General features: G+C 43.5%; 1 protein-coding gene across 4 annotated transcripts in view; it reads right to left on the bottom strand.

Annotated features, from left to right (window-relative positions):
* The window catches only part of adarb1b (adenosine deaminase RNA specific B1b), a 102094-nt gene that overhangs the window by 63485 nt on the left and 15635 nt on the right, over nt 1-22974 (bottom strand). For 3 of the 4 annotated variants that reach the window (XM_028991355.1, XM_028991354.1, XM_028991357.1), the window contains exon 2: nt 3062-3143. The gene's annotated coding sequence lies outside the window, so the exon portion shown is untranslated. Of the gene's footprint in view, nt 1-3061; nt 3144-13921; nt 14014-22974 lie in introns of all 4 variants that reach the window. The other variant, XM_028991356.1, reaches the window with a different exon arrangement.

Genomic DNA, 22974 nt, shown 5'->3' with positions numbered 1-22974 from the left:
CGTGGTACCCCGATACAGTATTAAGAGACCACTAACACCTAAATAAAAGCCAAAAAATACATTTATGTCACAACACCTTTAAGTAAACTGCCTTGACAGAGCTACACCTGCACCTTTGCCTGAAAAATGGGCGAACAAAAGCAACTGTGACTACAATATATTAGTTGTAAATTAGAGTACACCTGTTATGCGTCTTGTTAAAAAAAGTGCACTGAAGTAATAAAAAGTTCATTTGCTCATTGAGCCTGAGGCTCTCAGTGTGCCTTTGCCTTCATTAGCTGAAATGGCTCTATAATCTTGCAGCCAATAAACCACCCTGGGCTCGAGACGTCCGTCAGCCCCCCTTTTTCCCTCGGCTCAGGGTTCTCCAGTGGCAGAGGGGTCAAACTCGTGAGTGAACTCCTGAAAGCCCTCGCTTTTGCCAACGCTGCACTAAAGAGCCATTAACGTAATGGAGGCGATGGGGGGAAAGATGACCACCTCAGCACCTGAAGAGACTGACCTGCCAGGCAGGGCGTTTGCAGCGGGTCTGTCCCTTCGTTCTGCATTATGACGCCAGCGCATCTCGACACTGGCGCATCAAAAATGACAAACTACACCATGCCCAAAACACGCCGAGGGGGGTGGAAAGGCAGGAGGCGGGAATGCACCAAACCGCCCATATGGCAAACAGCAGGGAGTAGCAGGGGCCAAGAGCAGCCCACGCCTCACGGGAGATCGAGACAGAGCGCAAGGGAGAGGAGGATTGAGGGAAACAACAGATTGAGTCACGGGATTGAAGGCTGAGCTGTGAAGGCAGACGATTCGAGAGGATGAAGGACCCTGCAGTCTAAGGGCTGGGTCACACACCGGCTCCTTCCTGAAACAAACTGCTGGGAAGGAGATAAGGAGGCTCAGAAGGGTTCAACCTTTGCCAACGGAGTGATTTATCAAACAAGAAGAGATTTCCCTGAGTGAAAAGACGGGTTCAATCTCATTTGCAACATGCATGACAAGAGCCATTCTCTCCCAGCAGCCCACACTGGCAGCTTAAAGAAAAACCCTGCCCATCAGGCAGAGCGTGGCTCAAATAAAAGCCTGAATTCCCACCACAGAAGCCTATTCTTGGTGCAACATGCATAGCAAATCACTTGTAATCATCCAAACGCCAAGGATTTCAGCAAGACCCCGAAAATGAAATTTTTTGTCAATGACACTTTATTGGGATTTTAAAATAGGAATACTGGATTGGACATATTGGTAATTCCAAAAACATGATAATGTGTTAAAACCTGCACAAAATGTGAACTGTACATGGTTGTATTATCAAACATGTTGTTCATTTGAACATAAAAATCACTTATAAATTATGTCAAATTTATGAGAGTAACAGATTTTAAGAGATCAATGAAATTTCTGTATATATTTACTCAATTCAGCATTTCAATGATCTTAAAACAGCACTATGCTAAGGTGGGATAATGTTTCTAAACATCTGAGAAAAGGATTCCTAATTTTTTGTCGTACAAATTGATGCTAAATTGCCAACCTCACACATTCATCTTCATCAGCGAAAGCAGCAATGCAATTTGATCCTAAAAAGCGTAATGCCCCACCTGGCATCCGAGACATACCTAACACAGCGGACTGCGATATTAATAACACCTTTAATAAATCATGGCCATCTTTGAATTCTTAAAGAGTGTCTTCGTATTACCCAGCGAAGGTGATAGGTTTATAGGTTAAATCCACAGCACACTTTCCCATCATGTTAGTGTGTGAGTGGGAGGAGGAGGAGCCAATCAGCTGCAAAAGTTACATCTAGTTACGATCCAAAATGAATCTTCTTGGCCAGAATTGATTTTTGGCAAACATTGAGAAGAACACCACATGTGATTCATTAAGGAGGGAAATGGTCATGCTGGCAGAACACCAGTTTCAAGGAAACTTTCTTTTTTAAACAAACAAAATATAACCATTCCAATGTAACTGCCTTCCATGTTCACAATTCTATTACTGATTTTAATTATTTAGTTATTTTCTGTAATACATACGCAGTCATTAATTATACCACGTTCCAAATTGTTATGCAAGTGATATTTTTCCCTGGTTTTCCTATAAAGTCTATGCATAAGTTTCATGTTGTCGACTATAGTACAATTTAAATGTTACTGAAAAATGTTAAGAAAATTATTTTGTTATGTTTTGTACAGTCAGAAACTCCACATATAATTTTCAGAGGTCATTTTCGCACCAGCTCTCTCCCCATAAATCCACCCCAAACTAGTAGGCCGTCCACCAACCATCCAGCACTCCATCCATCTTGACCATCCAGAGTTGCATGGCACTCATCGGAAGTTAGTCTTCGTGTGTTTCTGGGCCCACTGTAGCCATTCCTGCTTCTGAGCAGAGGTTAGGGGTGACCAAATATAAGATTTATGCATTACTTCAAGCCTCTGGAGGATCCTACACCTTGATGTTCACAGGACTCCAAGGACTCCAAACGCTTCAAAAAACTGTTGGCTGCTTTGTAATGCCATTTCAGCAGCTGCTCTCTTAATCCAATGTATTTGTCTGGCAAAAACCTTCCTCCTTGTGCCTTTTTCTGCAAAAACCCATGTGTGCTCTGAATCAGACACAAATCTCTTTTCGTGTATGTTTTCCGTGAAATATATCCGTGAATGTCTTGTACCTTGCACAAGACATTCAACTACTTCATGCTTTTTGGCAGCAGAGAGATCCATTTTCTTTCCTATATTGCTTACAAACGGTGATCTGCTTTTCTTCAGGAGTTTCTCCTTTAATTGGGCTCAACCATGCAAACTAATTATCACAGGCGACCGAGATTGATTCCAGTCATCTAAAGAGCCCTGAGTCACAATTCAATCCATGAATGTATTTCATCTTTGACAATTTTCATTATCATTTGGAACGTGGTATAAATCTCAATATTTTTAATATGTAAATTTGGTGTCTAAATAGTGCATCTCCAATCACTGGATCTTGTCAGCAACTGATTGGATGTCCGTCTCTCCCTCTCCGATGTGCTTTTCCTGTTAAAGCTGAGTGTAGCTGATCTCACCGTTTCTCTCTGGAGGGCTCAGTTCCTCAGTCCCGCTGTGGTCCTCTGAAGATGCTCCCAGGAAGACAGCACCAGGTCAACCCTGAACGAAGAGAAAACGAGAAGCATGTGCAGGTTATGGACCAGAAATGAAGCGACGGCTTGTTCCTCAGGCGCCGTAGCGCCCCTGTTAGTACCCAAGCGGCACGGTCTTCAGCTCATCTCAGGGAGGAACGTGCAGCAGAGTGCCTCCCTGCAGGCGTGTTGGTAAACACTGCGTGTGGGGATAATTACGCGTGGCAGGAGGACCAACCCAGCAACCTCACACGTTGGATGCTCCTGATACCAGCGGTGCAAACACACACACACATACACACACAAACACAGTGTACAGCACTCCCCATAGGGATGCTGCATTGTTGAAGCATTGTGAGCGCAGGTGAAAATGCATCTTGAAGGCTGTGAAATGCAGGAAAGAACAGCCCAGATCTTGACAGTAGCACACAGGAGGCTGCAGACACAGCCACTGCATTATTAACATGAACAAGTCTCCATGAATAAATAATAAAATCTTTACAATAAACATGCTTCATGAACAGAATGTCCTTATTATTATAAAGGGCGAGACATTTACCTTTTACCTTTACAGCATTTATCAGACGCCCTTATCCAGAGCGACTTACAATCAGTAGTTACAGGGACAGTCCCCCCCTGGAGACACTCAGGGTTAAGTGTCTTGCTCAGGGACACAATGGTAGTAAGTGGGATTTGAACCTGGGTCTTCTGGTTCATAGGCGATGGTGTTACCCACTAGGCTGCCACCACCCACAACATCTTAAAGAAGGATTGTGCTAGGGCTGCACAATATATCAAACCAAATTTGTGATTTGATTAAATGCAATTTTATAAGATTTCACAACCCCATAACGTTCAGACAGTAAAGCAAAGTTCGCTACGCTCAGCACGAGGTTGATCAGATGATCAGTACATGCAAATTGGCATAATAAAAATGGAAGCAGCAAACTTTGTGAAAACCACTGTATGAACTAATAGATGAGAGTATAAAAGTTCTCACGGGTAATAATGAGTTAACCTTGGCCCATTCCCTGAATGTTGGTGTCTCCCGGTTGCATTTTGCTTCCCTACGGCTCCTTCTGCAGAATCTATAGAACACACGATTGCAGTCTCTATTCTTCCCATCAGAAAAATAATGATTTACCCCCTTAAAATGATTTACAACAAAGAAACTACACTACAAATTAAATCATCTTGAAGCATGAATCACAGTGCATCATTCGTCATGATATGGGACTTCATAATCCTTCATAATCACAATTTCAATTCAGATGTGTACATAGACTGTGCATGCCATCCCCAAAAACCACAGCAATATTATGATAAATCGTGATATTCATCATAATATTCACTACATTAAAAAATGAATCTGGTCACACATAGACAAAAAGATTTTCCCTTGCAAATATTATGAGAATTTTGCCATGGTAATAACTATGATGCAAGCAAGAAGCATAAAAGATGGCATAAAGTAAAGGTTTAGGAGGACATTATGGATTTTCAAGATTACTGACAATATTAGCATGCATAGATCAAAATTTTTTATAAAATGTTAAAATATAACAGGCCCTTGCTATCATTCACAGTGAGGAGGCAAACGCCAGTTCACTCCATTAAGAACCACGCCTGATGCCATCAGATTTCTTCTCAAAGTTGCAGCCAATTCCTGAGAAGGTCCAGATTACTCGGCTAACATGAGCGGTGACCACACTGTGTAGAGTTAGAGGCTAAGACCAACCAAAACACATGACTTCATGTTTGCACTTAGCTCACACCCTAAAGATAGGGTACATATCCTGTCATTTCAAATGCAAACGATTTACTGAGTAATGCTTACATTTGTCCTCTCAGATTAAGCATTATTAGTTCACACACTCCGTTCTCCGTGGAAACCTGAAACTACATACTTTCATCGCATTCATTTCTAAACACCTTTTTTGGGGGAAAAAAAATCACTTTTCATCAAACCAATCATTCAATTCAATGGTGACTTGAAGTATAATTTGAAAATGATTGCGGCCGGTCTCATGCACAACTAAATGTGGAAAGGGTGCTGGAGGCAAAGATACACACACACACACACACACACACACACACACAATCTTGAAAAATGCCACAGCCTTTTCTTGACTCGATGTAGCGGAGCAGAACTTTCCAGCTACTATATTTTAAACATTTCTGGCCCCTGCAAATGTCAATGGCATATAGAACAAGATAAATAAGTGAATACGGGGCAGGAAAAATAAATTGCCTCAATTTGTAATAGAAGCACATACACACACAGACACGCTCTCTCTCTCTCTCTCTCTCTCTCTCTCTCTCTCTCTCTCTCTCTCTCTCTCTCAGACGCACTTATGCCACAGCATTCAGGTAGAATTATTAAAGAACAGTTTCTACTCTGAAGATTACAGTTGTGAAAAAATATGAGCAAAAGAACTAAGAACTTGAGTCAAATGCTTCGCTGATAAAATGTCCTGAGACACCCGGCAGATTCAGGATTATTCTTTGTAAAATTGTTTCCATGTCTGATTAAAGTGACTTGAACATAATGCGATATGGATAATGACCCGTGTATGCACACCATACATAAAACATAGAAACATAGAAAAAAAATCTTTTTACAATAATGATCTTACTGAAAAACAAATATTTAATATGACAGGAGCTTTACACCTTATATGGAGCAAGGGATAAGTATAATCATTAATTATGACATCACTGCATTCATATATTATTAAAGTTTCGGAATTTAAAATCTTTCATATAATTTATTCAAGTAAAATAGTGTTCAGACTGAATCAGTATCCAGTGTCCATTAGTGATAATGTGACTGTTTTACATTATTGATTTTTTGAACAAAAACCTCAGTCACAACAGTAAGTGGATTTTTATTGCCCATCCTTATGTCTTATGTTTAATGCTGGATCAAAATTGCAATTTTTAGCAGACTGACTCCCAGAACATTCCATGGGTCAAACCACGTTAGCAGCAGCTATTGCAGTGTTTAGCACAATCTATGATTTCACCTCTCTACAAAGCCTGCAGGAAGCCACAGTATTTACCTTTTAAATCACATACCACAGAAAACCGTGTGGTTCTCCTGCCTAAACACTCTTCTTTCAATAACAAAGTCCTACATTTAAAAAAATTACAAATAGCAGAATTGAAAATCAAAAGAAGCTTATTGGTCATTTAGGAACTGTTGTGATTTGAACGTCTGGCATCTGTACTCTGTAAAGACTGCAGACAGGAATGTTAAAAGCTCACCAAATTCTATCTGATTAAATGAGAACATGGTGAGAGCCATGAAGCTCTGTTAAATACACCCCTATTTGTTTTTTAAGCTGGCTTATTGACCTGATCTGCAGAGCCGATTTTTTTTTAAATCTGACCCACATCCCATGCAGTTTGATGGTGCTGATAGGGGAAGTACCTCTTGAACCTTTTCTGCTCGGCACCTTGTACACTTCAAATGGTTACTAAAGCCCTAAGATCAGACGAGTGACCTCTCAAAAAATTCTAACGTGACCAAATCCCACCAATCTCATCCGCTCAGAACGCAAGCGTGCTGGACAATAAGCTCATTAACCCAACAGGCCCTTGCTATCTGCGCTGAGTGATACAGGTCAAGAGGTAAATGTAATCTCGGTTTCCTTGCTGCTCTGCAGACGCGACAGAATTAAGACGTTACAGCCCTAATGAGACAAAGGCCGCCATACCGGAGCAGCAGTGTCAGCACTACCACAGTCAGCAGTCCTCTTCACGGACGCGGCCAACTGCACACCCCACTAAAGCAGCAGACTGCTCCCAGCCCCAGGACACGGAGGCACTAACAGGCCCCAAAATAGATGAGCTGGTCTCGAAGGCATCCTCAGAAAGCGTCCTCCTCGCACATTCTCCATCAATTTGGTCAAAATTGGTCGATCTAAAGTGGCTCTTTAAAGATCTTTATTTTTTTTTTCACCACGTCAGAATAAGACACAAAAAAGTTAAGACGCATCCCTCCTTAAAAGGGGCTATCTGGAGTTACTTTAGGCAATAATGATGAGACTTTTCAGACTCCTGTCCGCTCTGGGGCCCTCCGTCTTATAAGGTCCAATAACCTGCGACAGACCACGCTGCTGCCGCATCACAGGCCAGCTCCTGATCGACCTTATTAAGACTGGCCAAACATGATTTATTATTTATTGCGAGTGAATGTCTACAAGGGCCCATGGCAACCTGATGGATATCCGCAGGACAGGAGACCATCTTTCCCGTCCTGTCAGATCGGATTCAGCGGGAGTGGACGTAATTTTCACTGCTGTTCCCGACAAGAGCGATGGGCTTGGCAGGCATTGCGGATGAGAGTGTGGATGCTGCTGTCTGGACCCAGTCAGCGCTAATGGGCCCTCCATTTTTTAATAACATGGGAACATGTACGAGCAGGTGGCTTCGCCAGCCTGACCAACAATTTGCCGAATTAATTTTGGAGGTCTGTAATGCCTCGGAAAATGCACCCGAATGAGGCAGATGAGATTTGAATTGTTACAGATGATCTATGAATCTGAAACTAATTTATACGTTTGTGCAGATCGGGCCATTTGCGCCCTAGCTGGTGTTCAATTGAGCATGGGTTTGATTAAAATTCAGCACTCTCCATGCAGCCTCCATTTTGAGGCAATAAAGCAATGGCTCATTCACTCAAATTGAGCTTGATGGAAAGTTCTCACCTGTGAGACAGCAGGGTGGCAATAATATGACCGCGGGAATGAGCGACTTCAGCGAGAAGCCCCGACTGTATATTCCAATACGGCTGAATTCAATTTCAATTCAATGTCTCCTCAAGGTCATGAAGGAACCGTGTAAGCAGGTGTTGAGCTGGCAGATTATGTGCAGGCCCCCATGAAATATCCAGGTATGGAGCAACCTGAAAGTGTCCTGGGGGGGTCCCAGATCATGCTAAAAGGCTGCTTTTCCACTGGGCAAGTATAACTCAGATCAGGGTGTTATTTAGTGTGATAATGGGAGTCTTCTGTGCAGATGGAGTAAACGATAGCAAGACGGCTGCACAACGCAGATGAATTCCTGACACTTGTGTTGAATATTTAGTGGCACTGTCCAAATATACTCATTCCACGCAGAGTCTAAAAGGTGCAGTGTATCAGATTTAGCCTATAGGGCAAATCTATACTCCATCTACCTGGCGGACAGTCTATCTCCAGAAATAGAACGTCTGCACGTTGCTGTATTTTGACGAGTCATTTGCACTCCTATCTATTTTCCCCACAACAACTACATTCCGATGAGGGGAAATGAGTTGACGGGGATGTCGCTAGGGGCCGGAGACGAGATTGTTTTTGGCCCGCTCCTGAACGAGGGAGGTGTACGTAGTACAAGACGTGCCTCTGCATGGCACGCTTCTATAGCATGAGTGTCATCAAATTTATGCAGGAGGGAAACTGTGTGGAAAGCAATGCATGCTGTGAGCGCCGATTGACATCAACACGTTTTTATTGCTTTCAATTCACTCACATGGAAATGGCAAGCTCGTGCAATACTCTGAAAGCATTTCCAACACACCAGTGTCTCGAAATGTCTTTTTCCCCCGAGTGACCAATGACCAATTAGCAAATGAGATAGGGCTGCAACAACGCATCGTTTAAATCGATAAAAATCGATTACTAAAAGAGTCGGCAACCAATGTTTTATAATTGTTTCGTTGTGTCGCACGTCGCGGAGACATTTGATTATTAAAAAAACTTCAGTTGAGTGCGGTAGACAAGCGGAGGTAGAGGAAAGATACAAGGCCATATGGGCCATAATTTGCCTGCATTTCAATGTGTGGTTTTACGCAAAAAACGATGAAAAAAGCGGCGCTTTGAAACAGTGTTTCTAACGACTGTTGCCTGACGCCGCCAATGGAAGCAGAAAGCAAGCAGTGGTCTGTGCACGTGATCAACACTACGTGGGCTCCACAGCGTGGTCGGTTCTACCAGACGTCTGGTCTGACCCGCCCATTTCTCCTCCCACGACAAAACAGCGAGCACGTCAGCCCACATGACAACAGTATGGAGAGCTGAAGAGGACAGGCGAGGCGAGGCAAGGTGACTGTAGTTCGTATTTCACAGCTGTCTCCAAATTATTTGGCAGCGCATAATGAACTGCGTGGCTTTTTGAAAGTGGATCCTTGCGCAATTTATTTGCATGTTTACGTTCCAGTTAAAGATGAGACCTTATTGAATAATTTTTATCACCCTCACTGTTGGCCACAGCCAAGTGAGGAACAAAGTCCTCACATACTTTGAGAAAACCCATTACGATGGAAAGCTAACAATAAAAGATATCCCATGTTGGCCAGGCTAGCCAGGTGGGGCAGTGGTGGCCTAGATGATAAGCGCCAAGGTGCCACTGAGATGCCACTGAGCAAAGCACCGTCCCCACGCACTGCTCCCCGGGCGCCTGTCATGGCTGCCCACTGCTCACTAAAAGTGATGATGAAAAACAGAGGACACATTTCGTTGTGTCACCGTGTGCTGTGGTACAGTGTATCACAATGACAATCACGTCACTGCTGCATCCCTGCCACATCCCTGCTGTTTTCTGCAGCAGCCTGAGCCAGGAGCATGTGAACATGCTCTCATTTTTTACATTTGTAAATCCTGATTTGTATTGTTCTTTTTTTTCTTTCTAAATGATTTATTGTTCTGGCAGCTCAGGTGGCACTTCATTTCTAAAAAAAAAAAAAAGTCTATATATTTGGCAGGTGTAAAGCATACATGTTTGTTTTTTGTGTTAGTCCATTTTAATTTTATTTTATTATTATTTTAACAGCTCAATGGGCAACATGTTTGACCCCTTTTTAAAGATTTTTGTTCCGTTTTTTTAAATGAATTTAGTTTTGAATGAATGCTTTTGTTGTTGCTTTATCCAATTGTCAGATTAATAAAATTCATTTAAAAATAAAAATGATAAAATAATCGTTAGTTGCAGCCCTAAAATTGAAGTATTTAAGTATTTCAACTTTTTTTCCCCCACAAATGCATGCAGGAGTATATTGTAACATCATGCTATCTGTTTGAATGTTATGTATTTACAGAGCAATTTTAAATCATGAGAGCTGTGAGTCATCAACATGGGCGACTCTTTTTTTTTTTTACACGATTTAAAACATAGTTGAAAATCGTGTTCTGGCTGACAAAAAGGATCGATATTTTCTGTTCTTCAAGATTCATTCTTGTTTTTATCTTTTCATTTCTGTAAATCCTGAGGATGTACTTGACCCACGTCTATTATAGCTATTTGAAAATAGGTTCCATGGGACAAGAAGCAACCAATCAAGAAACAAAAAAAAAGTCCACAATATTCACACACTGAACAAAATAAGCTAAAAAAAAATTATAGTTCACTTCATTTTATTATAATGGACCCATGTACAGCAAAATATGTCTACGTTTTAACAAAAAGAAGAATAAACAAGACTTTTACAGGAACTGGTCATGCATCCACTATAAAGCTCATTTAATCACCTTATTTGATCTTGGGACGAGCCAAGGCACTATCACTGTTACAGAAGACACAGGCCAAAGCACATGAAGCCAGTCACAACAGGACAGGGAAACAGGGAGGGGTGTTTGATATCGAGCAAACAGCAGGGAGGAGCCAGCAGATGGAGGCTTAATTAGCCAAGTCACAGAGCGCAGGAGGGCCAAGCCGAATGCTCTGACTCAGCCCAAACTCCTCTGCACCTCCGACGTAAATAACCCATCCTGACATCTCGCCGACGGGCGTGAAGCGCTGGCGACTACTCATCACGTTCCCCCAACTACCATTCAGGCCAGCGTCCCCCAATCCAGTCCGATCAGCCCGCTTCAGCTTCTGCCTGGGGAATGGAACCTCCTGGAGAAAAACCTAATATCTGCAATATTTATTTATTCAGATGTCACTTAAAACCAGTGGTTTAGAGGAGCACCGCAGCCGCGGCAAGTGGGGAGACGAGGCTCTTTTTCGGCTGCTTTGCAGCGATAACGTACAATTAAGTTAAGCCTGGCACTCGGGGTGAACTCCTCATAGGAAGCCAATGAGTCTGTTAATCCCCTTACATGCCTGTGGCAAATTACATAGTGCTGCAGATCGGTTACACAGCCACAACACAAACACGGCAGGTTCAACGTGCCACTAAACGCTGACTCGCCGCGAATATGTGACGACCGGCGTCCTCCAGCCGCAGAGCATCTGCCTCGTCGCGCCAAAGTCATGAAAACAAGAGGGCGGCCAGTGCGTCCATACCCCATCTCGCACATCATTACACAATTTCTACATGCTCGCATAAGAGAGCCATTTTTCCCCATCAAAACAAATAAAATGCAATCCCATCAAAAGTGTGTCATCAGGAACTCATTACCCTACGAAGCACGGGCCAATTGTCACTTCCGATGAGAGGTGGACGACTCGGGTGCCGGGCAGTCAGCCCAGAGGCCAGGCAGCGGTATATGGAATAGTGACTCAAACGCACTCATTAGAGAGAAACAAAAGCACATTTGCATTGAAAGCTGCTTGTCCCTCCGAGGGCCCAATAAAACATGACAGCTCACTCAACTGAACTGCGCAGCCCTCCAACATGCACCGCATGCTAACGCAATTACACAAGGCTGTAGTATGACCTCTGTAGGTGGGCTAATACAGGGTTTTTTTTTCATACAGGTGTAATTATTACATATGTACTATTCGCAGTCCAGTGTAATTGATAATACAGATTCAGTAATGAGAATGTATTACTGTATTATAGTTGCAACAGTAATACAGTATATACAGTAATACAGTAATGCATGGTTCAGTTTGTATTGTGGTTTGCATTGAGGGCAAGAGTTTTGGTTCGCTGGATTAGTGGAATAATTACAGTTTCCAAATGTTTCCACATTTTCTCTGCAAAAACTATGTTGTCTTACATCCAGAGATTTGATAATGCATAAAGCTTCATAAAACATAATTTGTCAAGCAAGATCACTCCAGTTTAAAGCAAATATTTAATTTTTTTTCCCTCATTGCAAAAATTACACATTTATTACAATTTTATTACTATATTATTAACAATAAAAAACTTGCTATACACAAATAACTATTTGGCCTAATATATCTTCACACCATAAAGTGTAAAAAATGAATAATGAAACTTTCCAACACATATGTTGCATCAATGTTGTTGCAGGGTTGCATACATTGTTCTTTCATCACTGGAATGATTATTGAAAGTTCAAGAAAAGACAGGCAAAAATTATTAATAAAAGTTTTAAGAATGGACACCAAAGTGGGAACCTGCTACTAATGCAATGTGTCAACAGGGAACCTACTTCAAGTCATATGGCCACGCATAGAAATACAACTAAGATGGTAACCACATGCCTCTTTGTGGAGCGAGAACCACACGCTTTTCCCTGCCACACTAATCAATTGCTCTGCTTATCTACACTCTTGGTTGCCTCACTCCAGATTCTACCAGTGTGTGAATCCTCATCGACAGTTTATTAGACAGACATTCTCCCATGAAGGAGATGGGAAATAGGGAGGGTCTAAAAATGTCAGGTTCTGTGCAAAGTAGTTTAAAAGTAAAAATCTGGCCTTTGTGTACTGAACATCTGATGTATGGATTAAGAATTTTTTACTACTTACATTCTTGCACACATAACCTACACAGCTATACACTATTAGAGTAATTCAGAGACGTTTAAATGTAACTGTTGAAAGTATATTAGCTGAATTGCCTGTGCAGCCAGTGCTGCTTGTTGTACCTGAGACGTTTTGCTCTGTTTTTAATAAGAATGCGTGTAGCGTAACATCGATGTCACTGAGGATCGCCTCTCATTTGCATATCAGCCGTTTCTCCGACTCCTTGCGGACTTCCGGCTCCCAGGGGAGGTTATCATTATCAATCTGCAGAGGCATCGATCTCCAGCCGCACAAAAAGACCACTGACTCTGCAGCACTGCCACGCCAGAGGATGCTAGGTGCAGGCCACTGATGATTTAAAAACCATGGGCTGCGACTCCCGAGGTTTCCGAAAGTGCTGCTGCTTGTGCCGTGCCAGAGCAGCCAGCTCCCTCCGCACACTAATTCACTTAGCAAGCCATCCTGTGGTGCCTAGGGGCCACTGAATTTCCCTGTGCATTTGTCCCATGCCTGCGTGTTCAGACTAAATAAAAAGCACGGGTCTAATCTGGTGCTAATCCACTCTTTAACAGCAGTAGTAAACACTAGGGGTGTGAACCTTCACTGATCTCACGATTCGATTGCGATTATCGATGCATCGTGATGCAGCCCATACATTTTCTACACTCCTTCATATGATGTTTCAGATAAAACAGTGTGCCACAGTCACTACAATAGTGGTGGCCTAGCGGGTAAGGAAGCGGACCCATAATCTAAAAACCATCAAGGTGCCGCTGAGAAAAGCACCGTCCCCAAACACTGCTCCCTGGGTGCCTGTCATGGATCGCCAAGGGCGATGGTTAAATGCAGAGGACACATTTCCTTGTGTCACCGTGTGCTGTGCTTCATCGTGTGCCAAATTCACTTTCACTCTTTTCACATTCTTCCCACTTTTTAACATTAATTTTTATGCCGCTGCTAGAAAAACATCAAGCAAAGTCATTATTATTTCCTGCTCTGCATCGATGCAGAATTGTCCACGTCCGCATCATGATGCATCGATTATGAGATCTCAACACCCCTAGTAAACAACACTTGCAATAGATGTCTTAGAGATCCCCTCTATACTCAATTTTTTTGTACAAAAATTGCCGCATTTTAGAAAAACCCATTGAGCCTGACCATGCCGCTTCCTCCCCGCCTCTTCCACCTGTTGCTGGATACTCCAATTCCCCAGCACGGCTTTTTCATCTCCACTCCAGACACCAGCGAATCTTTGATGTAAAGAAAATACCATAAATCAACAATAAGGCCTTTTTCCGGCTGAGGATTCTTTTTTCCCCGCTCTTCACATCAAGTGTGGGCTGGAGAAAAAAATAAAATCAGGAGCCTAACAAGATAAGACAAACGCTGCAAAGGCAGGCAGAGGTTTGTGTTTAAGAGCGGGTGAGTATTGGTATATTCATACATGAGTGCTATGGCATTAGAATAATCCCGGTGAATCTGGGGGGGGCTGATCTTGCAGGAAAACCGACAACTGCGGCAGAAAGTGTGGCTCTGTTGCGTGTCGCATTCATGGAGACAAGATGAGGAAGGGAAAATAACTTGAAGGAGTGCCATTGGTTGAGGGGTAATCGGGTGATGCGGCAAAACTCCCCTACCCAACAACAAACCTACACCGGGACACCGCGCTGCCTTTTCCACCGCCTTCCTCAGGGTGGTGAAGGGTTTAGAGGGAACTGGCACAAACGAATAAACTACAGGCTGGATTAACGTGATCGCCGCGATCCCACTGTACCCTGCCGGGGATGGTGGACCAGGGCGCTGCCTGCCATTTGACAAACCCGAGCATCGGCCCTCAGCTACAAAGCAGCAATGTCCCCCTCCCCCGTCAAACAAGGTCAGGAGAAAGTGACCTCAGCCCAGAGTAATTAAGCTCCCCATTAACCCCTGGCAGCCCGGATAAACAAACAAAAGAGCGTCCCAAATCTGCCACGCTTAAATAAGCGTCACAGCAGGGCCCAGCACTGCTGGAGGGAAGGGAGACAATTTTTCCCTATTTCAAGGATCATTTTTCCCCCTATCTTCTTCTTTAAGTTCTCATTGTGGTATTCATGTTGACAGGCTACAGCATGTAGAACAGAGGTCACCAACTCTGGTCCTGGAGCGCATTCATCCTGCACATTTTTGGGGCTTACCATCACTTGACACACCTGATTCAACCTCTCCACTGGTTATTGCCCAGGTCTTGAGCCAGGTCTCTAGATATGTGACTCCATATCTAGACTGTCGGTAAGGTGTCCACCATACCATGATATCATTCCAGCAACAGTACGTTGCCTAAGCTATGTATCAGGACTTCAGCATTTTATTGTTCTTGTTTCTTACCAGTTCAGACTATGTTTGTTCTTTTGCATATAATATATCCAATTAATAGTAATGTAAAATTTCCAATTAGCCATCCTATTTGCAACAGTTCTGGTCAGTTGGTACTATTTAGACAGTTTGGACAGGTATATACACCATATGAAGTGAATACTATTGATTACCGTGGTACCTGACGAAGGGTAGGAATGTGTTGTAAGCACACAGCCTCCTATGTTAAAGGTAATTTGTTTTGAACTGTTTGAGTGTCAATGGATAAATAGGGAAAGCTAGATGGCTTGGTGTGGTCAGGACCTGAAATGGTGACAAGGTCACTGATGCCTGTGGTGTGCAGGCTGGCCTGTGTCCAATTCACAATGCCAGAAACCACATAACATCTTCATAACTCCACTAGTGTCCATGCCTCAACTGGGCAGTCTTTTCTAACACCAAAATGGGGACAGGTGGTTATAATATATTGGTGTAGATCGGTCCAAACAAACCCTGAAGTAGTAGGCCTGTGAGGTGAAGCATAATGGGGAGCGGATCACTCCTTCACCAAGTCAAGAGACTTGAGAGAAACACAAACAGAATAAAACGATGAACTCCTCGGAATGAAAATCATCTTCTGAAAACGAATCCCTTTTGGTCCTTCCAGCACTCGACTCATTCAGTGTCTCCAATTTACGCTCAAAAACACGGGCAGCTGCCTTCAGCAGACAGTGTGCTGTGCTGAAATGTCAATATATCGCATTGATCCCAATATAACATGAAATTAAATATTGATTGACCTCGTCCTTTCAGCCACAGTGCAAAATACCTTCCAGACACTGTTTCCCAGTCTGAAATTGGGGGAAGCAAAAACAAAACAAAACAAAAAAAAAACCTTTGACTCCATGAAAACGATCATGCATGTTCAGAATATGTTGGATTTAAATACATAAAACAGACAGCAGAGAGCAGACTGCAACACAGTGTTTAATGATTTGCATATGTTGACTTCAATGTTGATAAGTCGTGTAGAGTTAGCATAGCACCACTAAGTGAGGGTGACCAGATCTCCCTATTTTCCCCGAATATGACTGGCCAGGTTTTTAGACTGGCTTTTCAGAAACCAAGACAAGATGGGTCACCCTTGTTCTAGAGCATGTTTTGTCATGTTCTGTCTCTATGTTACATGTTTTTCCCACTTTTCTATTTCCCCAGGAAAGAAACATATTCTCACCCTGTCAATACGTCTCGTAGGTTCATCAATGGCTGTCAAGGATCAATGCTAAAGCCCCACAGTAATCTAACTGGTCTGTCGATGTTGAATAGGAGGTGCAGCAATGCAGGATCATATGGATTTAAATTGTGTAAGGAATTAAACAAATAAGAGCCAAATATGCCCATATAGACAACCATGCATATACACCTCATAATCAGAAGGTTGCTGATCGAATCCCGATCCACCAAGGTGCCACTGAGCAAAGCACTATTCCCGGGTGCCTTTCATGGCTGCCCACTGCTCCCTCAGGGTAGGTTAAATGCAGAGACCACATTTCACTGTGTGCACTGGGTGTTGTTATGTGGTGTGTGTATGTATGTATGTATGTATGTATGTACAGTACAGGTCAAAAGCCTTCAACATGTTTTCTTTATATTCATGACCATTTACGTTGGTAGATTCTCACTGAAGGCATCAAAACTATGAATGAACACATGTGGTGTTATGTAGACCTGGCCTCCACAGTCACCGGACCTGAACCCAATCGAGATGGTTTGAGGTGAGCTGGACCGCAGAGTGAAGGCAAAGGGGCCAACAAGTGCTAAACACCTCTGGAAACTCCTTCAAGACTGTTGGAAAAGCATTTCAGGTGACGACCTCTTGAAGCTCATCAAGAGAATGCCAAGAGTGTGCAAAGCAGCAATCAGAGCAAAGAAACTAGAATATAAAACATGTTTTCAGTTTTTTCACCTGAAGTTATGTACCTGTTAAGTAAATAATTAGTTAAAGCAACAAAAAGCATCACTTTTTTTCATGTTACAAGGTCCATCCTAATCTACCCGGGCTGTCTACTTCACTTAACAGTGGAATACATCGAGGATCAACTATATATACACGGTTTTGTAGTACCCTAGTGGGTAACACACTCGCCTGTGAACCAGAAGACCCAGGTTCAAATCCCACTTACTGCCATTGTGTCTCTGAGCAAGACACTTAACCCTAAGTTGCTCCAGGGGGGGGCTGTCCCTGTAACTACTGATAGTAAGTAGCTCTGGATAAGGGCGTCTGATTAATGCTGTGAATGTAAATGTACTCATTTATGCACTGATTCATAACGGGCCACACCACTGCCTCCTGCAGCCATATGGCTATTATGTTCCACTTCAGTGCTGATTTGTGGCCAAGACACCAGGCCTCTGATCCTTTATTAAAACCTATAGTACACTCTGGAGACAGTGCAGGCTGAGATTATTTTAATTTCTCTTTGATATAGAAAGAAAAAAAAACACTTGCAGTCACCAGGGGGTTAAGGATCTACTCTTGATTACCTAAAAACACAAAGTGTCCATATTTTATTTCAGGGCGCACATTGTAATCATCCAGTAATATCATGCAGCGTGAAGTGAAGGATGGTATGGCCCACATCAGTTCCACAGGAAAGGGCTTTTTATCCCATAACAAGCAGGCCAACTGCCAGACCCGCAGGCCAGCCTGAAAGAAAAACACATTTTGGAATGGGAGCAGAAAAAAAATTTAAATTTTCACAGTGTGGAAAGAAAGTACTTCATTACTCGCCCAGATTACAGCGCACTTATTCAAAAGACATGCCAAAAATGAAATGATAAATAAATGGCTTGAGAAAATTGTGGCATGACTGGTGAGAACATTACGCTGTTATGGCTTCTGTCGCTTGATTCCTCCACCTCCCTTTCTCCAAATTTTATTGTAAGCACTACATTTAACTTCCAATTAGTGTTGCACCGTGTACCAATACTAGAAAGCTCTGATGACACCCTGCTGCATCTGTGCTTTATTAAAATGTGATAAATGTGTCATGCTACCTGCACACATTTATTAGTGTGCCAGTTCTAACCTCACCTAGTCATAGTTGAGCAAGTGTGTGATGTTCTGGTGTTCAGTATCACCTTATTGCCATGATAAGGGGTGGTAGTAGCCTAGTGGGTAACACACTCGCCTATGAACCAGAAGACCCGGGTTCGAATCCCACTTACTACCATTGTGTCCCTGAGCAAGACACCTAACCCTGAGTTGCTCCAGGGAGACTGTCCCTGTAACTACTGATTGTAAGTCGCTCTGGATAAGGGTGTCTGGTAAATGCTGTAAATGTAAATGTAAATGATAAGCAATATTTTAATGGGACCAAAGGTCAGGCCAATTTTATTATTGTTACTTTTTATTTCATTTTTAAAATACATATATTATATATATATATGTTTTGTATGTTTATAATATTTCATTTATTTCACATTGAAGATTTTGGTTATAGAGATATTCTGCCAGGTATTGTGCATTACTACCTTCGGTAAAAGAGAGTCTCTCACATTTGCCCTGGTTGCTGCCCTTTAAAATACAGCTGCCCCTCCAGTAAAATCTGACCAAAGATAAAAAGCCTTGAGAATAAACACAAAGATAAAAATAAAATGATTATCAATTAGCAAAAAAATGCAAACATATAGCCAGCAGCCAGCGTGCCGCAATTCATCTTTTATTTTTTTTCTTTCCCTTAAAGCGACTTCAGTTTGCGCCATAAGCCACTGATCCTCATGCAAATGGATCTGTGAAGCGCGCAGGAAGGGCAGCCCTCAGCAACCAGTTCCAGCTGTGCCCTGCGGTTGCTGCATATTTGGATCGCTGGTTCGGGGGCCTGCGTTCTCTCCAGATCCCCAGCCGAGCCACCGCTCCTCTCTGGCCGGATTGAATGGCCTTAACGTAAGCAGAGTAAGTCATGTTACTACTCCCCAGATCATAACATGTCCAAGAACACTTCTGCTATTGTGTGCGCCACTCCCATTCTTCACAGAGTACTAACTGCAATGACTGCTGTGTAACAAACAATAGCCCATCTTCATTGCTCTTCCCAAAGAAATGAGCATCATCTTCGCCAACACGTGTGTCCCAGCATATTTAACATCTTCAAATTGGCATATGCGGATTGATGCCAAAGTGTGTATTATATTATGTAAAGCAATACACTGAGATGAAGCACATTTTTGTCCACTATATTCGTGACATTTGGAGCCGTGAAAATCACGAATGTACGGTAACCGGAGCAGCTCGCGCTTTTAGCCGACCATACAGGGTGCACATTACTGTAAAGAGATGCGTAGTGACTGGCTGCTCCTATGGGATCTCGGCATTAGCACGGTTCACAGAGCATATGGAGAAGTCAGCTTTCCAGTACAAATGACAGGATACGAAACCACAAAAAGCTGCCAGGCTGAGGGAGACCGTATGCACACATCTCGCATGTCCAGATGCATTCGTTTTTTAAACAAAGAGAAAGAAGTAGTTCATTTTTCAGATAATACAAGGTCATTTTCAGACATAAAAAAAAACATTCCACCATAGCTGCCAAATCACAACGTAAAAAAAAACACGGTGACGTTCACCCACTCTCCAGTGTCCTCCAGTGTCCGCGCCTCCGAGGCTCCATCACAATGAAAGCCACATACGGCTTCGGATCAAAGGGATTTCTTTTCAACATCTATGCCTTAGAGGAGGTGAGCCTCACAGCAACACTCAGTGTAAAAACAGGGTCAAAGGGTTAAAGGTTAGCCTTTGTGTACTGGCCTTCTGTAGGACTTGAGCGCTCGGTGTGAAGAGAGAACCCCAGAGAACAACTGTCTGGGACGTTTAACAGTTTCACAAACGTTAAATGTCACCCTGCGCAGGCGTGCATGACAAATCCCACCCCTTCATGCCATCATATTCCTGCACAGTGGAGCGGTATGGGACGTGCAGAGATATTACTACATGCAAAATGATTTGTATCTGCACTTAGAGAAAGGGATTTGAGCAGCGTTCTTGTATCTTCTGAGTAAATTTTTACTGTAAATACACAAGGAGGGAAATACCGAGAAAAAATGCACCAAAACTATATCAGTGTTTATTGTAATCAGGCCCCACAAGCCATTTTCGTGCTGAGAGCAGAACTACACTTGGAGTACCGTACTTCCAACGGTATTCTGTATCCTGAACATAGGTAATTATTTGTAGTAAACATTTGTACAAATGCACTATTTGTACTTTTGCTTGCCGCTCGCACCTCATTGGCTGACTAATTCACCCAAACGTTCCTCACCTGCGAGTCCTTCACCTTGAGAGAGGGCGCAGCTGCGGTCCGACTCGATCACCCATCAGCACAGCACACACTCGACAGACTCGAAAAAACGGATGCGGCGGAAGCCAATAATGGAGATTCCCGTGCTAAAGCCTTCGCTTTTTTCTATTTCAGAATGAGTGGGCGTCTGCATCCGCCACCCAGGATACGGTGGATACTATGTCGCAGCAGAACGGAGAGCCAAGAGACATTTAAAGCCCAATATATCTGTCTGACAGCTCCACCATATAATCGGTAGTACACTCCCTCCATGCCTCCCGCCCAAAAAAAGCGCTCGAAGTCCCAGACTATCAAACCGCGCGCTACAGCACGAGCCAGGTAGCGCCAGCGGCCTGTTCATCATACCGCACTGCAGGGGAAGTGCTTTTAATGATTCGTTTTACGACCTCTGTAGCCGTTTACGCCCAGACCGCGGCCCTCTGCCCGGCAGCCAGGGCTGTGACAGGGTGACGCCAGCGCTGCCTCTCGTCGCAGGGTGTCGAACACGAACACGGGTCGAGGCCAGGAAAACGATGCGCAGAGATCTCCGCTGTGACAGGTCATCCACATAAGAACATAAACACGACTCATCCCCCTCTGACAGAAACATTGGATTAGCTGCATCCTCGGGGCTAGTGGCCTACTGTTACAATGTTACTGAGCAATAATGTAGCCCAGGGACTCCCCGAAATGCAAATTGGACTAATTTATCTACATGGAATATGCATTATGCTGACATCCTATGGGAACCTCTCGTAACATCCGACATAACACATTAGCAGGACTTTAGCTACCACAGCGTCCCCGCACCATCATGTCATCATATGTTATGACATGGGCCGTGACAAAGGGCACTAATTTCAAACTGACTAAGCACACTGCTCCATGCCAAGAGTGGGGCTTGTTTGCAAGGTCAAAGGAGTCCACTGGATTTACATCAATGGATGAAACAAGAAAGAACCCCTCGCTAGTTATCTGTATGAGGAAGCGCAGACCTTGCTCTCGTCAATATATTACACTCACATCACCATTAAATGACATTGACATTACACTAGGAAACAGGCCCCATGTTTTCCACATAGTGCTGTCCTTAGCGGCAGGTCGAAAAATAGTGCCCAAAATGTAATTTTAATTCAGCATATGCTGAAAAGCGGGAATCAGAATATTAAAGAGAATCACTTGCATCCAGCCCATATAAACACGCCTATCTAAGAGAAACAATGAAATAAAGCCAGAAAGATTAAACGGCTTTGGATTAAGCAACAATAAGCAAGGTTGTCACTCCGGGTTGTTCTGAGGTGACACTTTCTGAAGAAACTGAGTCATCTGATGGTGGCAGATTAGCCAGGCGCATGGTGACCATGCACAGGCTGCCGTGCAGAAGGAGGGGACATGGTCCAGGGCGTATGAAGATGTCAGACCGCATCCTGCAGAAAACCGCCGCTCGCCGCCACCAGGGCAGATGATTAACCGAAGGACGAGTAAAAGACAAATGACTTCAAAGCTGATTTTTTTTTTTAAATAAAGGAATAACTCAGTCTCATTTTGCACATGGCAATTCCACATTTCCAAAAAATTCACAATGCGGTTTCCAGGGCCTCAGCAGGAAACGCTCCAAGGCTTTTTAGGGAAGGAAGGAGAAAATAAAGAGCATCTCAAGTTCCAATGTGGCACCGAGCAGAACCCTGTCAACAGAGGCCACTATCCTCTTTTCTGAAACAGTGCCAAGCGCCTGAGGTCGGCCTTTGGGAGGACTAGCAAGCAGATGTGATAAACATGCCCCCCCCCCCGATTTGAACTCCCCACCGCTCTGTTGGCCTCTCTGTTCCGATGGCGACGCAGAATGGCTCTGCACTTCGGTATGTTTGCAAAAGCATCAGCGGGCTAAATCTGATTCATCTGACTCGGCTGAGGCCTCGCATGCTGATCAGCTTTGGAATATCAATCTGACAATTATCAGCGAGCCCCTTAGACCTGAGGTCATGCCAGGCTGAGGGAAGCGGGCACTAAAGGAACGGAACGGTGGATCTGGCGTTCCCTCCGAAAATCTCCCTCTATCCAGCCCACAGTGGACTAAGACATCACGCTTAATATCTGCCGTCATCTGACCGTAGCACTCAAGCGGCGAACAGAGAAGACCCCACGCCGAGGGGCACGCCACGCAGCCGACGGCCGCCTTATAGCCCCCATCAGCTCCACATGCGCGCCTGATTAAAGGGATCACTGAACGTGGCATAAAGGAACATGCTTCCTCCATTCAGATCACAGGGCGAAGACCCTGCCGCTCTTACCAGCCCGGAAACATTTCGCGATGAAGTACGAATGCTGGCAAATGCTGGCATTTTTTTTTTTTTTTATATAAGGACAATGGAGATCACAAGTTTAACGTCAGAGAGGATTTCTCTCAGTTTTAATTAAAATTTCCATTTTTATTTAATTCTGCATTTTTCCCCCCTTTGACGACTGGCTGTCCAAGTCTTTGGAGGAATGAGCTTAATTCAGGGCAAATTGTTTAATTAAAGCTATTTTTGGATCAATGTGCCG

This window comes from Denticeps clupeoides, chromosome 9, assembly GCF_900700375.1.
Source record: "Denticeps clupeoides chromosome 9, fDenClu1.1, whole genome shotgun sequence".
NCBI lineage: Eukaryota > Metazoa > Chordata > Actinopteri > Clupeiformes > Denticipitidae > Denticeps > Denticeps clupeoides.
This window is presented reverse-complemented; position numbering and strand designations above follow the sequence as displayed.